General features: G+C 47.4%; 1 protein-coding gene across 2 annotated transcripts in view; it reads right to left on the bottom strand.

Moving 5' to 3' along the window:
- Positions 1-5,375, bottom strand: part of LOC101640295 (kallikrein-6) — a 15,653-nt gene that overhangs the window by 5,316 nt on the left and 4,962 nt on the right. The gene's annotated exons all lie outside the window — the stretch shown is intronic.

The raw sequence follows: 5,375 nt of genomic DNA, 5'->3' as shown, positions 1-5,375 counted from the left end.
AGGGAGGGGGGAGCGGGGAGGGAGGGGAAAAATGGGGACCTGATACCAGAGGCTTAAGTGGAGAGAAAATGTTTTGAGAATGATGAGGGCAATAAATGTACAAATGCGCTTTACACAATTGATGTATGTATGGATTATGATAAGAGTTGCATGAGCCCCTAATAAAATGATTAAAAAAAAAACCTTTTTATTGGGAGTGAATACAGGTATCATATCACTCCATAGTTCAAGCACATCGAGCAGTATGGTACAGTTGCCACCACAATCAGTTTCCAAACTTTCTTTCCCTATTATTATATTATGGATGATCTTAAATTCTTTTTTCATATGAACCACCTCAACCAATCCCATTTGTCCAATTCAATGACATGGATTACATTTTTCAGGTTGTGTAACCATTCTTTCTTTTTTTTAACTGGGGGCTCTTACAGCTCTTACAACGTTCCATACATCAATTGTATCCAGCATATTCGTACCTAGGTTGCCATCATCATTTCCAAAATATTTTCTACTGGAGCCCTTGGTATAAGCTGCTCTTTTTCCCTCTCCCCATCCCCACCCTCCCACCCCCGTGAATCCTTGATCAATTATATATTGGTATTATTTCATATCATAGACCGTCTGTTGTCTCCCTTCACCCACGTGTCTGTTATTTGTCCCCTTTTGTGCAACCGTGCCCGCTACCCTTTTCCAAATCATTGCACCATCATGAACATAAACTCAATGTTCCCTAAGCAGACCTCCTTTCCCCCATTTCCATCCATCTCTCACAATCACGGATATGTCGGCTTTGGTTTCTATATATTGGCTTCTTTCATCTCAGCGAGGCTCTATACTCTTTGTCCTTAGGATTATTGTTATTATTATTTTTGCCGAGCCCTTGTTTATTATACTCAGGAGCTGAACAAACTTCCAGGCCAGATTGGAAGAGCCCCTGTGCTCAACTCTGGCATCCCGCAGACGTTGAGACCAGGATTACAAGGACCAGTAGGGCCACCCAGGGACCATTCTGGACGCTCCTGATGTCATGCCCCATGCCCAACCTGTCCAGATGTAACTTTTGCTTTTCTTTCACAGAAGATCCAGAACCTGGGCATTCCTCACCCCTTCCATGTCTACCCTCTTGATCGGAGCCCCCTTCGTTTCTCACCTGACCCGCAGCCATCATATCTCTGCAGTGCATGCTCTACATTTGCCTCTGTGCTCCTCTAATCTACTTGCCCCGCAGTAGCCGGAGATCATTTAAAACCACACTAGTGGGCCCTGTCCTTCCTCTGCTCAGACCACTCCCATGGCTCCCATTTTACTCAGAGTGAAAGCCAGTGTGCTCACCGCAGCCTACAAGGTTTTGAAGCGTTTGCTCCCAGCATCCCCCAGGTCCCATCTCCTCCCACGCTTCTCTTTCTGGTCCAGCCCACACAGGGCCCTTGGACTTTCCTTGAACACTGCACCCTTCAGAGGCTTTGCACTCGCGGAGCATCCTGAAGAGGGTACTTTCCTCCTGATTCCTGCGTGGCTCACTCCTGAGTCTCCTGAAAAGGTCACTTCCTTGGTGATGCCTTCCCAGGCCATTCAATGAAAATGCAAATACGTTCATTCTACCTTACAAATCTGGCTAGACCAGAGCATGTACACGGGTACAGAAAAGAGCTGGAAACACAGGGAATCCAGGACAGATGAACTCCTCGGGACCAATATTGAGAGTAGCCATACCAGGATGGTAAGGGGAAGGTGGGGTGAGAAAGGGGGAACTGATCACAATGAATTACCCATAACCCCCTCCCAGGGGGATGGACAACAGATAAGGGGGTAAAGGGAGACATTGGACAGTGAAAGACATGGAAAAATAATTCATAAATTATCAAGGGTTCATGAGGGAGGGAGGGAGAGGGAGGGGGAAAATGAAGAGCTGATCCCAAGGGCTCAAGTAGAAAGCAAATGTTTTGAAAATGATGATGGCAACAAATGTGCACATGTGCTTGACACAGTGGATGGATGGATGGATGGATTGTGATAAGAGTTGTATGAGCCCCCAATAGGATGATTTATAATAAAAAAAAGAAGAAGAAGAAAATGCAAATCCTCATCCTGACGAAACGCCAAAGCTAAACTCACTGCCATTGAACTGATACCGCCCCACAGACACCCTGTAGGACAGGGCGGAACAGCCCCTGTGAGTGTTTTTGAGACGGTCACTCTTTACAGGAGTAGAAAGCCCCACCTTTCTCCCTCAGAGTGGATGGTGGTTTCGAACCACTGATCTCACAGCAGCCCAACAGGAAGCCCATGATCCCTATCTCCCTCCTCTGCTTTCTGTGCCACCAGAGAACTGATCATTACAGACATCCCAGTTATGTGCTGCCTCTACCCCACCTCCCCAACCCCCAGTAGCATGGACCCATGAAACTTTCTTCAGAGATGAAAGCGTTCTGTGCCCGTGCTGTCCTCGGGAGAGATGAGGGTCCCCTCCTTACAGTCTCAGAAACCCACAGGGGCCGTTCCCCCCTCTCCCCTAGGGCGGCTGTGAGTCGGAATGGACGCAATGGCAGTGGGTTTTGCTTTTAAGTTTGGGGTTCTATACAGTGCCCAGAAGCCCTGTCGTGGTTACAGGTTGAGCTGCTAACTGCAAAGCCAGCCATTTGGAAACACCAGCCAGCTCCACAGGAGAGAGGCGGGCTTTCTACTCTCAGAGAGAGTTGCAGACTGGGAAAACCACAGGGGCAGCCCTGCCCTGCTCCATCATAGGTCGTTATGAGTTGACATTGACTCCAGGGCAGTGAATTTGAGTTTGGGGTTTGGGGTTTGAAGGAGCCCTGGTCCATGAAGTCAGCAATTCGAAACTCCGTGGGTGCAAGACAGGGCATTCTTGAGCAAGGGAGTGATGACTCTGATTTAGTTCACAAATATTGACCAAATGCCTAGCGTGTGGAGCGCTGGTGGTGTAGTGGTTAGCCACTGGGCTACGATCTGCATGGTCAGTAGTTCAAAACCACCAGCAGCTCTGCGGGAGAAAGTCTGGGCTTTCTACTTCCGTAAAGAGTTACAGTCTCGAAAATGAGCAAATGATATTAAGGGCTAAAGTGGAAGGCAGGTGTTTTAAGATTGATGAGGGCAACAAATGTACATATGTGCTTGACGCAATGGATGGATGGATGGACTGTGATGGGAATTGTACAAGCCCTCAATAAAATAATAAAATTTTAAAAAGGAAAAAAATAAAGAGTTACAGTCTCAGGAATGCACAAGGCAGTTCTACCTTATAGGGTCGCTGTGAGTCAGTATTGACTTGGTGGCAGCGAAATGGATTTTTTAATTTATTTTATTTTCACCCATTTAAATTTAATTAGCCACCTGGAGCTAATGGCCACTGTGTTAGATAACACAGCCCTAGAATGACCACACTGGGTCTTTATCTTGCTCCGATACAAGCAACTTTTATCTTGTCCAGGTACAATCAAACTCCAACTCACATTGACCCTAGAAAGGTTTCCGAGACTCGGAGCAGAGAGTCTCTCATATTTCCCCCAAGGAGCAGCTGGTGGATTTGAACTGCCAGTCTTGAAGTCAGCAGTCTGATGCTTACCCAACAGCACCACCAGGCATGCGCTGAACGCACTCACTGCCATCGAGTCAATGCTGACTCATAGCATTGTGGGATTCTTAGGGATTCTTGTGAGATTCTGAGGCTGTAACTGTTTACGGGAGTTGAAAGCCCAGACTTTCTCCCGCAGAGTTGCTGGTGGTTTTGAACTGGCAACCATGCGGATTGCAGCACAATGGCTCACCACTACACCACCAGGGCTCCACAGGCACACACTATTTGTGAACTAAATCAGAGTCATCACTCCCTTGCTCAGAGCTCTTTTATGGCTCCACTTGCCCTTCAGATAAAGCCCAAGTGTCTCAGACTAGCATTGGCAGCCCCAGATAAACGGGGCCTGCCCTCTCTTGACCTAACCCATTACCCTCTGCCCTCCAGTGAACAAACAGGTAACTTGCTTCTCTTAGAGCATTTGAGATGGTTCCCGACTGGGCCCTCATCTTTCCATTTCTCCTTTTTCACTTGACTCCCTTTTTCTTTCAAGCCTTAACTTGAATTTCGTCTCCTAAAAGAGTCCTTCTAGCTTTCCTCTCATGAAAACACCCTGTTTGTTCCCTTCTTTAGGGTGATTTGTAATTATGTGGTTTTCCACGGGCTTGTGTGCTTAAGACCTGTCTTCCCACCCCTTCGGCAGTGGTCTCCCTCCCTTTCATCGCCGCATTTCCAGTGCCCAGTGTAATAATGCCTGGCGCTCGGCGGGTGGACTTCACCATGTTTGTAGAATGAGTGGGTGAGGATAGTTGGTGGTGGTGGGGGGGACAATCTCAGGCCTGCCTGAGCTTGTGGGGAGCCTCTCCCCCCTGTCCTAGAGTCCGTGACTGTTGAATGGGATCCCAATCCCCTCACAACAGAAGTGGCATCGGTTGGTTTCCAACAGACTTGAGTTGTCCCTTCTCACTTCTCTGAGCCTGCTTTCCCTCATCTGAAGGAAGGCGGGTGCCCATGGTGGGGGGTGCCGAATGCAGCATGTGGTCCACTGATCAAAATGGCACCCCCCACAAAAAGAAAAAAATCAAACTCACTGCCGTCCAGGCGATGATTCACGGTGACCCTCTAGGACAGGGTCGAACTGCCCCTGTGAGGTTCTGGAACTGTAGCTCTCCATGAGAGTAGAAAGCCCTGTCTTTCTACCTCAGAGAGGCTGGTGGTTTCGAACTGCTGCCCTTGCACCACTTAGCAGTCCAATTGGTAACCATGAGCCCACCAGGACTCCTGGAACAAAATGGCAGCTATGATGAATGGAACCAGTTAATGCATTGTGTTTTATGAACTATTTAGTATATATTATATCTAAATATATATCTGTTTGACTTATAGATGTGTTTGATATAGATATAAAACTTGATGTATATATAAGTTTGACATATATACAACTTGACATATCTATAAGTTTGACACTGAGTAAGGAAGACAGTCGAAGAATCTATGCATTTGAATTGAGGGACTGGAGAAGAGTGTTGAAAATACCATGGGCTGCTAAAGGACACACTGATCTGTGTTGGAAGAAGTATGGCCAGAGCGCTTCTTAGAGACAAGGATGGCGAGACTTCTTCTTACATTCTTTGGACATGTTGTCAGGAGAGCTTAATCCCTGGAGAAGGCCATCACGGTTGGTAAAGTGGAGGGGCAACGCCAAAGAGGAAGGACTTCAAGGAGAAGGGTCGGCACGGTGGCTGCATCAATAGGAAGGATGATGAGGATGGCCAATAGGAAGGATGATGAGGATGGCCAATAGGAAGGATGATGAGGATGGCCAATAGGAAGGATGATGAGG

Source organism: Echinops telfairi, unplaced genomic scaffold, assembly GCF_000313985.2.
Source record: "Echinops telfairi isolate 266 unplaced genomic scaffold, ASM31398v2 ScPeMD7_655;HRSCAF=1070, whole genome shotgun sequence".
NCBI classification, from domain to species: Eukaryota; Metazoa; Chordata; class Mammalia; order Afrosoricida; family Tenrecidae; genus Echinops; species Echinops telfairi.
This window is presented reverse-complemented; position numbering and strand designations above follow the sequence as displayed.